Genomic DNA, 12,789 nt, shown 5'->3' on the forward strand with positions numbered 1-12,789 from the left:
TGTATCTATATAAAAGATTATTTGGGGGCAATAAAAAGAGATGAAATACTGATCTATGTTACAACATGGACAAACCTTGTAAATGTGATATAAATTAATCACAAAAGATCACATATTGCATGATTCCATTTACATAAAATGTCTACCAGTGGCAGAAAGTGAATCTGTGGCTGAAAGGAGCTAAGGCATGGGGGGAATAGGAGGATGACAGCCAAAGAGTACAGGGTTTCTCTCTGCGGTGATAAATATGTTTTAAAATTGATTGTGGTGATGACTGTATATCTGTATGAATATTCTAAAAACCACTGAGTTGTAGAGCAAGAGTTGTATACTTATGTATATGTGTATTCAACAAATTTTGGCCATCAAGTTGTGCTAATTAAAGAAAAAGTTAAGTATAACTGACTTGTAGGGAGGTCATTTGTCTGAGTTGTGAGAACATTGAGTTAGCAACTCAGCAAAAACTTTTTTTTCGGAGTAAAATCTTACATGGAAACTCAGCGTAGAAAGCAGAGAAAAGCCCAGTTTCTCTGGTTCAAATGGGGGCGAAGGTTCTAGATCCCACTCATGCAGGTTTATTCCTGAGTTGGCCCCTACAACCTCAAGCAGTCATGAAGCCAGTGGGCTCCATTGTGTTCCACAGAACACAGTTTAAAAGTGTTCAACGTGAGCTCAAGGACGCCTTCCAACCTCAACCATGTCTAGCATCTACCACCATAGGGCTCTAGTGCTCAGCAGGTGTGACCCATGCTTCCAGGAAAAACTGGGTGAAGATCAAGGATGTTAAATCCGTCAACTGGTCTGTGGAATGGGGGTGTGAGTAGGGAGGGATACAAGAGAATAAGGAATAAAGTCAAAAGTCAAGAATCGGGTCAAATACATTTTCAGATTAGCAGTGAGGAACAAAGGCCAGATGTTTGTGGCATGAAAAAAAAATCAGCTGCTGGCACCAGAATTCTTCTGATGGAGGGAAATATGTTTGTTTAGGAAAATTCTCTTATAGGTCCTTTGGGAGTAGAAGATGTGGCCCTAAAGGCATGAGTATTTCGAGCAAAGGAATCAAATATTGTGCACATTGTTCTGCATTGGAGAATAGTAGGAATTTTGGAGAATGGTGGTGTGTGGGTCCAAGAAAAAGAATAAGAATCCCTGACTTGGGAACATGGATGCATAGCTGAAAAGCTTTTTAAGAAGAAGTCGTTTGCATTTCTGTGCTGTAAATCCCTCTCTACTGCCCCAAATCTTGACTTATGTTTGCTGCACATACACACATGCCTAGAGATTTAACAGTAGAAGGTCAGCCAAATGGGTGAGGTTATATAGGTCATTTTTCCATTCTTTTGCCTTAGAAGTGATGGAATCTTATTCCACGTATATGTGGGTTAGAAGCTTCATGACCAAAGGGATTGCTGAGGTCTGTGCATTGTCATCTTGCTGGAGAGATGAAATACTCTACCTATAGTCACCAACTATGAGGGAGCCTCAGGCTAAGCATTTCTGATCTTATTCCCAAAGAGAGAAGTGGCTTCATGAGGAGGAAGCCTCCTGTGGCAGAGAGCCAAAAAGACACACAGAGCAGGAACTTGGATCCAAGGCAGCTTGTGTGTACCAACAACTGCCCTGCATGTCCAGGGGACTGTGGGTCTTACCTGGCAACCCCATGCCTCTTAAGAATAGTCACAGTCACACTGTCACTCATATGATTAGAGCGTTATGAAATGTATTTCTTCTTCTAGGACCCAGTGGAACTTGGTGATTATTTTCATTTAAATGTCTACATTGGCTTTCCATTTTGAAGCCTTGGCTCTAGCTTGCTAACAGGAAGTAGAGGCTTCCCACAAAGAAGGAATTTATGGTTCTTCTTTTGGGAAACGCAGATTTTTACTTGGAGCTGGACATCAGTAAGTGAAAAATTATTTATTACCTTCATCCTCTTAGCACTGCAAATTGGTCCACGACAGGGATTTAACTAGTCTTTTAAATATAAGGATATTTCTAGCTAAAGAACGGTGCATTCATTGCCCTTATTTTCTTTTCAATTCTTTCTTCAATTCCTAGGAAGAACTGAAACTAGTTACATTGCTAAGGTGAAGAGGTACATGCTCTGGTATTCTGCCCTGCAATTTCTGCAGTGAAGGTCGCGTGCCTTGACATCTTGCAAGCTCACATGTCAATCATCATTTCTAGCATGCACACTGCTGTGCAGGATGCGGTTACCACCCAGAAATTATAGCAAGTTAATTTAAAGGCTTTATTAAATCATTCCTAAAAACACATGAACTCAGTTGGTGTCCTTGAGCATTTGGAAAATTAAATTATTCTTTAGAATTAGCCTCCTGAGCTAGAAGAAAATAAAGAACACTCATGAAACGGGAAAAAAGTGACAAAAATTCCAATGACGAATGGTTTTTAATTATAATTGCATAATAGTCTCTTGTTACAAGTGCCACTTAGTACTTTGATAATTCCCGCCACTGATCCATTAGGCCCCTTCATACGTGTACAGGCACCCAGAGTAGAGGACAGAAGAATATCAGAATATTATCTAACTGCACTCGAGTGCCTTGAATTAGATCAATTTAGTGGCACTCCTAACCATCCTACTATTAGCAAATGCTGGGAGAATGAGAAATGATAAGCCGCTTCTAGCTAATATTCTAGTGAATAGTTTTATGCTGGGATAGAAAAGAAATAGAATATAACAAAGGTAACATTTAGTTTATGGTAATATTTTATTGTTTTAAGTTCCTGATGATTATGAATGATGCTGCTACAAACATTCATGTACTAGTTTTTATGTGAACATAAGTTTTCATTTGTCTAGAATAAATTCCTAGAAATTGGATTGTTGGATCACATGGTTATTATATGTGTTGAGAAAGTCTGACTTTGAAGAATCCCCATGAGATACCATCTGTCTGCGATGGTGGTTGTATTTGTCGTATGTGTTAATACTCATAGAACTATGTGTAGACGTTGAGTCCACAATTTTTTAGTGGAGAATTATTAAAAATTTTAATAATAAAAATGTGTAGGACAAGCACATAGTGAGGCAATAACGAATTGAAAAGGTTAAACTAAATCAAAATCTTTACCACCAAGTCCACAAACAGCAAATCAATGAAGAGAGAAATTTGAGGTCTGATGTTTAAATAAAAAGAGTGGACCACTACTCTTTCCTCTATCTTTAAAATTCTAAGTGTTTACGATTGTCTGGAAAATTTATATCAGTAAATATTACCTGTGATATTGGCAATTTTCAAAGCTCTAATTATATTAGGAAAAGAGTTTTTTGAAAGAACCAGAGATCACTTCCATGAGAGGGCAGAGATACAGAACAGAGTAGTTCTGCTTTTAATAAACAGAGTAAGTCAGATTATGCATTTTCACCAATAATATGCCATTTCACAGCAATAATTATAAAACTGGAGCTATCTTTGTCCCTTTTCTACTCTCAAGAGGAGCCATCACTTAGATGATGATCCCAACTTACCTTAGACTAATGCTAGGATGAGAGATGAGATGTGAAGAAATCTTGAGCTCTTCGTTTTCATTCATTGATTTGTTCACTTAACAAATATATGTTGGATACAACTACGCAGCACAAACTGAGTGTTTGGGATTCATTGGTGAGTGAATTGGAATCTGACTTAGCAATAGAAGAAGCCAAATAATCACACAAGCATTTAAGTAGAAACTGTATTAATTATTTCAAGGAAAAATAAAAGGGACCCCCCAAAAGATGCATCAGGGATATTTTCGGGGAAAGTATCTTTTCTGAAGTTCAAAGAAGGCTTCCTTGGAGAAGTAACATTTGAACTTAATTTTGTGACTGCTGATCTACATTTCTTCATTCCAATTTCCTTTTTCCTCAGCACTCTGGCTAATATCTATGAATAATAATCTCAGGGTATTTGCTTTAGGTTCCAAATGGGACCTAAAATTATATTAAAACCTGGCGGTAGAACCAATGGTAGGGGCTTAGGTGGCACTGTGAGAAGCGGCCTGGCATTACCCACAAGATTTCTGATGAAGTTCCCACCACTGAGCAATATTTACACCAGACTATCTGAGGTACAATGTGAGATGCAAACACTCTTATCCCCTAGGCTACTCTGGTGCTCTGAAAAAAGGGTTTAATTCTTAGATGTGTTACCTGGGAACAGAAAGAAGAACATGATGTGTATCTGACAAACATGCCATTTCCAATCAGAGGCAGAAGCTCTTCTATTGAGAAATACCAGTTTCCAACTTATGAAACCTACGGGAATTACTTTCCCCATTATCTAGCAATGGATTAGCAAACTAAAAGCTCACTATAGCTAGGGAGCACTGGGTAAAGAACTATGGGAGGAAACAGAGGAAAACTAGAATCTTGATCTGGTCCTTCATGTTACTCTCTTCAGGAAAACACAAAACTCACCTATTAAACAAACTGAAGGTAATGACAAAAAATATAATAAATGATAAATAATATAATCAGACATTTAATCTGAACGCCAAAGAAATACCATATGACAAAGTAGTCAGATACAGAAAAATTTAACAGGGTTTCTCGTGAAGTGGTGGAGTTATGACAGATTCCTAATGTATTCTTTTTGCTTGTCTATACTTTCAAAATTTTCTTCCATAAGCTATTTTTCTCTAAGAATACAAAAATAATAAAAATTTTGTAAAAAAATTACATTATTATGAACTTCAAGTCTTCAACTTGATTATTTCTTTGGCTGTGTCTAGTCTACTAACAAGCCCATCAAAGGCAGTCTTCATTTCTATTTTTGCTTTACAGTATTTTCTTTTGATTCTCAGAGTTTTGATTTCTCTGATTACATTACTTATTTTTGCATGTTTTCTACATTTTGCGTTAGAGCCTTTAGCATAGTTATTTTAAATTTCCTGTCTAATTCCAAAATCTTTATCATATCTGAGTCTGATTCTGACGTTTGCTTTGTTTCTTCAAGACTGCATTTTTTCTGGAGTTTTAGTATGCCTTGCAATTTTTTGTTGAAAGATGGACATGATTTATCAGGTAATAGGAACTAAGATAAATAAACTTTTACCTATCAGTTTAATTTTTATCTGGCTAGGAGTTCCACTTATATGTGAAATCTAAAAAATTGATACAAATGAACTTCTTTACAAAACAGAAACAGATGCACAGACTTCAAAAACAAATTTATGGTTACCAACGGGAAAGAGGGGGGAGAGGGATAAATTAGGAGTTTGGAATTAACATCTACATACCTCCTCCTCCTCCTTTTTGCCTCCTACTTAAATTGAGCCTATGCCTTGCAGTTCTTTCAGCTGTAATCCACTGGAACTATGCTGTAGCACTGTCAGTGTGGTAGTAAGGTATGTGGAGGAGAAATGCTCTACAGTCTTATGAATATATCTCAGTCTTTTAGTGAGCCTGTGTTTCTTGGCCAAGACCTTCACGTGTGTTTCTTAGCTTCCCTACCTATCCGGTGAAACAGGAAAGCTAGAGGGTGCCAGAGTCAGAGAAATGTCCTTTTCCCCTGGAGGGATAAGGCTCTGGTAAAGTCTTCTCTTAAGTGTTGATATTTGTTACAGAGACCGCTCTGGGCATATTTCACAATGGTTGGTCCTCCTCTCCCCTGCCAGAGCCAAGAGGAAATCTTCCTTGTCTCTCTTCACTATGAGAACCTGGTAAGGTTTCTGGAGGTGAAACCGACAAAAGTATGGAGGTGCCCCTAAGACGGTGACCCTCAGGAATTTCTCACTCTGCAGCTAGTCTACCCCATGGCCCTAGCAATTCATCAGAATTATCATTTAAGTTTCCCTATCAGTTTATGGCCCTAGAAGCTTCTGTCCCAAGTAAGCAAATCTCAGCTATGACTCTTCGGATTCACCAGTGTTATGAACTGAATATTTGTGTCCTCCTAAACTTTACATGTGGAAACCCTAACCCCCCATGAGATGGCATTAAGAGTGGGCCTTGGGGAGGTAATTAGGGTTAGATGCAGTCATGAAGTTGAAGCTTCTATGATGGAATTGATGTCCTTGGAAGAAGAGGAAGAGACTGGAGTGTTCTCTCTCCACCGTGTGAGGATACAGCAAGAAGGCGGCCATCTGCAAACCAGAAAGTGGGCCTTCACCAGACACCAAATCTGCCGGCACCTTGGTCTTAGACTTCCCAGCCTCCAGAATTGTGAGAAATAAATATTTGTTATTTAAGTCTTTCAGTCTATGCTATTTTGTTGTAACAGCCCAAAATAGACAGCTTGCCTCCTTAGGTTTCAGCATGGCAGTTTGCCGGGCATCCTTAATTCTCTGACATCCAAGGAAAGTCATTGATTTTCAGTTCGTTCAGCTTTTTCTAGTTATAAGAACAGAAATAACCATTGCCAAGCTGTTTGAATGGAAACCAAAAGTGGCCCCCTTTTATAATTATGTATAACTAGTAATACCTTTGAGCAAAATTGTATGACTTTAAACATTGAAGTGTTTTAAGGGCTGCTGCCTACAGTTGTGAAATGTGTGCTCTGCACAAGGGCACCCAGCCTAGGAGGCAAGAAGGGATGGCATTTAACTTGTGCAGAGGTGCCCTGTGGGCTGACAGCTGACCCTGCTTTGCAGATTGGAAAAAGGGAGATCCAAGTGGGAACCTGTCAGTGATAGCCATCCTACAAAACTGTCCAGTGGCTGTTCCCAGCCTAGTTTGTGGGGTACATTCAGACCTACCCTTAGAATTTCTCCAACCTGATGAGGACTTGATAGAACTGGACCACCAGCACAGAGTCCTTGCAGATCCTTCACTAATTTCCAGTCTCACTCTCTGGGAAGGTCAGAGCCTCTCCTTACAATTTCTTCATCTTTATCGTGCCTCCTGCTGCCTCTTGCCTGCCTGGAGCCTGGTTGACTAACTTAACATTTGAAAGCAACAAGTGTGTCCCCGTGTTCTACAATCATAGCCCCTTAATGGACTCCCTCATGGTTCTGGGAAGCCAAGTTGGCAAATGTAAACTTGGGTGGAAGAGAGAAGACTTGTGCAAGGCAGCCAACGTCCCCAGTGTGGAGCCAAAGGTTGCATCTAACAGGGGGGTTTGAGCAGCATTTTCCCAGCCCTAATGATTAAATCAAGCCCTTACGAGATGGGAGGGGTTGGCGGTATAGAACCTAGTAATGATTCTAGCCCTGCACCAGCAGTGGGCAACCCTCATTTGTTTTGCTGCCTAACACTAGGGCAAGATCATTGTTTATTATGGCTCCAAGGCAGTAATCATTTCACATAATGTGAAGATTTTTTTTTTCACTCAATTTACTCTCACGCTTTGGGCTGATGAGAATAATAATGACATGTTGATTCCTGGTCCCTTGACAGATGACGCTCGCAAATGCAGGTCACTGCTCATTCCTACCCTTTTCCCCCTCAGACATCATAAGGTTGTGATTTGGAATCTCATTCAGTCACTACTTTTCCATCCCAAGGTTTCTGATACCGAGAAGACCAAGACAAAATATTTCTTTTAGGGGCCCTCAATTCCTGCAGTCTGCCCTGTGGGATAATTTGTGCTGATTTGTTTTAAAGAGACAGGCATACATAATTCATGTCCTGTGCATTGTGGCTTTTGGCCATTGAAAATACTATCTTTCTTTTGGCAGAGCTTGCAGGAACTAGTTACGATAAACATGTCATACCTCAGTGGACACTCTTTTCTCAGCTAATAGGAGCCTGACTTAAATGTAGACTCCATCATGAGTGGAGTGTATTTAACGGTGAATTCAGCTGAGCATTTTCATTCCTTCCAAAGCATAAAATGAGTTTATTATCAGTATCAATAGTTGGTTTTTTTCAAAAGGAGTCAAGGTGTGAAAGGGCATGAAAGGGAAATTAAAATGAAACTCTTGGTGGTTTCATGGTTGGAGGCCAGTTGAAAACTCAAACTGAATAGCTGCTTTTGAACTAGCCAGGAGAATTTTAGGGTCGGAAAGCACACAGATTTGAAAGGAAGCATCAGGGCTGGGCTCCCCACCCAGAAGGCAGAGGGCTGGACAAACTGGAGGCTCCTATGGGTTTCGGGAGCACCGCTAAGGATGGCTGAATTTATACCTGTGAAGATTACAGCGGCATTAAGGATAATCTACACCAGTAGAGCCAAAGCGGTCTTTTAAAAGTGCAAATCTCATCAAGCTCCTCCTCTCCCCCAGACCCTTCCCTGGGTTTTCCATTTCACCTGGCTTTGTCCCAAGGCCAACAGGCCTACATGTTCAGGTTTCTGCTAATGTTCCATCCACAGCAAGCCTCCTCTTGCCCTTCCTAACTATGCTCTAGCTACTCAGGCCTTCTTTTATTTGTCCACAACTGCATGCTTTCACCGGAAAAACTCTTGCTCTCACTGCAAAATTCATCCTAAGGAAAAATGTCCTACTTACTCTGGCAAGTTTAAGGCCTTCTGTTAAATGTGCCCACGCACACTTTTGCTCCTGTAATTGTTGAAATTTTTGGTGTTTGTGTCCTTCCACTAGACTGTAAGCTCCTTAAGGACACCTGGACTCTGATTCACAGATGTAGCCTCCTAGGGCATAATCAGCCCTTGATAAATAGTTGCTATATGAAGAAATGAATGAGGGCAATAGTTCTCAAATTTGGGGGGCATCAGGATCACCCAGGCAGCTGGTTAAAGCACAGGAGTTCTGATTCATGGGGGTGAGACCCAAGACTTTGTATTTCGAATGAGTCCCCACATGGTCCTGGAACAACACTTTGAGAACCACACAATATTGGGAAGCCCTTCCACAAGTGTGCTCTTACCATGGGGGTCCCAAGTGAGGAGATGTGCATTCTGGATCCATCTCTGCAACTAACCAGCTGGAGGTCCTTAAGCAGTCCCTGATATTTTCTTCCTAGTCAGTTAATCCTTTTGCTTCTTCCTTTTAGGTATCCCCTGTACATTTCCATTCCTCCCCTTCTAGATGGGAACCTTCTAACCTTACCTTTGGACTATTATAAACACATTCTAAGCATTTTCTTGGCCCCCGCTGCCTGCCCTAGGAATCCCTCATTGACTTTATTGCCAGTTTTAAGTGCTTCGGAGACCATCACGACCATGCCCTGCTTTTATCTAAAATCTTGACGGAGGTCTCAGCAGTCAAGGTTTTTCACAACTTGGACTTCCTGCCCACCTGCCCCAATTCAGCATGAGACTCCCCATCGCTTATTGCATTTACCTAATCACCCACCTTTCCTGACAGGCTATCAGCTGCATAGAAGCAAGCACCACGCTAGTCTTGTTTAACTGACATAAACTTGACCCATATTTGTTGCATCATAAAACATTACTGAACAGAGAGGTCGCTGAACACTAGATTTTCCCTTCTGTACAAAAACAATAATCCTAGAAAGCACTTAACTGGGGTTACTCTAAGCCAGATTTCTTCTAATCACTTTATACATATCAGTTTATTTAATCCTTACAACAAGCATCCCCATTTTACAGACAAGAAGATCGAGGCACAGAGAAGTAATGTATCCAAGGTCTTACAAGTGGTGACTCAAGGATTCAAATCAAGGAATCTGGTTGTAGAAGTTCATGATCTGACCTGCCATGCTATACTGAACAGAGGAGTAGCCCAAATGATGCCTAAAATTACGTAGACTACCAAGAATATATCTGTGACCATTTATTGAGCTACACATAAGCACTCACACACAAAATGTATTATGTGAGGGGGGCTAAGAAAGATACTAGGGAATCAAGCATGAATGGAACACAGTGAATAAGGTGAGAGGCAGATGAAGTCAGAAAAACCATGTTCCACCATTTGCTGAGCTATGTGACCCTGGGGAGTTACATCGGGCCCCAAGGTCACCGTCAAACGCTGCACAGACAAGTACTTAGCAGATGCTTACTAGGAAGGCTCACAAAAGCTTTAAGAAATAGGACTGGCAGGCCTAGATGAGAGTGAGTATATAAAAGGCCCTCTACGTAGAGAGCTCCAGCATTGTGTCTTTCTTCCTATGAAGACACCTATTTAATTCTCATTTTGTTTGATGATTTAAAAATGTCCGAAAAACAAGGCAAGTTTAAGAATCAAGTGGTAAAACAATTTTTATCTAGAGTAGTGATTTTCAAATTTTATTGTGTATTACTATCACTAGACTCTTGCAAGACTGCAAGGTCAGACCCACCAAATCATCATTTCTTGAGACTGGGATCCAGGAATCTGAATTTTAACAAGCACCCCAACTGTTCTGCTGCCTCTGATGCGTGACCAACACATTGAGAATCACTAAGGTGTAAATTAAAAGCAGACAGGGTACTCTCAGAGCTATTCAAAAGACAGAGAGGAGAGAGAAGATGCAAGGCTTGTTGATCTGTTTGGCAGAAGAAATGGTTAAACCGCTTCGAAACGGAGATGCAGGTGGAGAAATTTAGCGCTCAGAGTGCCAGCCCAAGGAGGAGCTATGAAAGGAACCACATCTGTAATACAAAGAAGCGTCAAAAATAAGATGGAGGAGATGGTGTTAGGAGTTAAGAAAAGTGACCTGAGAGAGACAAGAATAAAAGATAAATTTTAAAGGCATAGTCAAATCTTATAATAATTAGGAAATAGGTAGTAGATTGCTATTTTGATTATTATTTCTTTAAAAACTTCTCTGGTTATTTTCCAACTTAAAATGAAAACTTTTTTCCCCCTGTTGTCTAAATAAAGTCGCCCCGCACCCCAACACACACACAGACACATACCCACATATGCATGGCTCTATAGGTTCTGCATTAATTTCATCACTGGCTGATGGGAATTGTTAGCTATTTTAGAGATTAAAGGTAACTTCCATGGGGTGCTGTGACGATTAAATACAATAATGTGTGGGAAGATCTTAGAACAGTTTCTGGCAAGTAGAATTAAAAAATTGTATTTATTATTATTAATTATTAATGTGCAATTATGGGACTTGGAGAGCATTTCCTGTTAGTTGGATCAACATTGTAAGCCAGAGAGCAAAGCTTAAAGGCACAATAGTTCCATAGTCTCTAGAGAAGCAGCAAGGTTCCTATTGAAGCAAAGTACAAATTTCCAGTGATAAGCATAAGAAAATGAATTTGGAATCCCAGAAATCAGAGAGGATGATGCAAGGCCATCAGAGAACAGAAACCTGATCTCTAAGGAGAAGATGTTCTGACCTGTTAAAATCTTCCTTATACTTCAGGCCATAACTGGCTGTCACTGAAGTTGCCGGTAAGGCCAAAACTTATGGGGCAGGAGTAATAGCGGTAGGTGTGAACTTGGCCACAAATGATTCTTGTTCAACACAAATTGGGACACGAGAAAATGGCCTTCTTTGCGTGAGGCCATTTCTCAGATCCTGAGATAGAAAGTGCATATTTGTATACTTTTATCTTAATTTCCTTTTAACAAATAATGTGGACTTTTAATTAATAGACTTGATATTTACATATTGACTAATAAGTATAACACCCTGAACTAACAGACTCACTGTTATTTAAAGAACTAATTTAGAAAAAGTCTTACAAAACTCCTAATATAAAAAGCTTACTACTGCACGCAAGATGAAAAAACAAAAGGGCCCAGAGAAACTTCTCTCATTTATGAGCTAAATATCTGGCAATCACAAACAGGCAAAATGGATCGGAAACACAAAATAAAGAAAGCATCGAGTAGCCAACGTGCATTAAGTATCTAACAGCAGTAGTAAGTGTGTAGGGTCCTGGTATCACAGTGACCCTGCAGGAATGTGCCATCACTTCAGTTTGAGGGAGTGAGTCACACACAGGTTTTTCTCTGAAGCTAATTAGTAGTATTTGAGGCACAATTCTAACGTGTTCTGACCCTACCATACATTATAAACAACAGACCAGAATGTAGTTTGAGAAAGTGGTGCTGGTAAGAACAGAAAGTGACAGGGACTCGTCCATTAGTGATGGAAACAGACAACCTGTGAAACACAGACATGGATTCAAAATGACACTGTGAAGTTATTTAGTTACTATTTCCAAAACATTATAAATCCATGTCCTTCTTTTACAAATGTGGAAACAAATCAAAGCAGTGGACCTCAGCATTCCTTTGTTTGCACACTATACATGCTTCCTTCGCACCTGCAGAGACTCTGATATATATCTTGAGGTGCAAGTAGCGTCTCAACTAAGGGTTGGTAGTGATCCCTCATTCATAGGTTAATCACTTACATAGGTAGCTAATAAATCCCTACTATGGGCTAGGCACTCTTCTAGTGGCTGGGAATACTGCAGTGAACAAAAGAGAAAAATCCCTGTCCTTGTTTTGCTTACATTACGTTGCGTGAGTGTGGAGAAATCAAAATAATTAAGATGCATAGATAGTCTGTCGGTGAAAAGTACCATGGAAAAAATCAGGGAATGAGGAAAGGGAGTCCCAGGTGGCGAGGCAGCAGTTGTAAATGGGAGGCTAAGGAGAGCCTCATGTGAAAGGATCTTTAAGGGGCTTCCCTGGGGCTTCCCTGGTGGCACAGTGGTTAAGAATCCGCCTGCCAATGCAGGCGACACAGGTTCGAGCCCTGCTCCGGGAAGATGCCACAGAGCAACTAGGCCCGTGCACCACAACTACTGAGCCTGCGCTCTAGAGCCCATGCTCTGCAACAAGAGAAGCCACCGCGATGAGAAGCCTGTGCGCTTCAGTGAAGAGTAGCCCCCGCTCGCTGCAACTAGAGAAAGCCCGCGTGCAGCAATGAAGACCCAACGCAGCCAAAAAATAAATAAATAAAATACATTTCTATTTAAAAAAACAGCCCCTCAATGGACAGCTTTAAAAAAAAAAAATCTTTGA

The sequence above is a fragment of the Physeter macrocephalus genome, chromosome 9, assembly GCF_002837175.3.
Source record: "Physeter macrocephalus isolate SW-GA chromosome 9, ASM283717v5, whole genome shotgun sequence".
Taxonomy (NCBI): Eukaryota; Metazoa; Chordata; class Mammalia; order Artiodactyla; family Physeteridae; genus Physeter; species Physeter macrocephalus.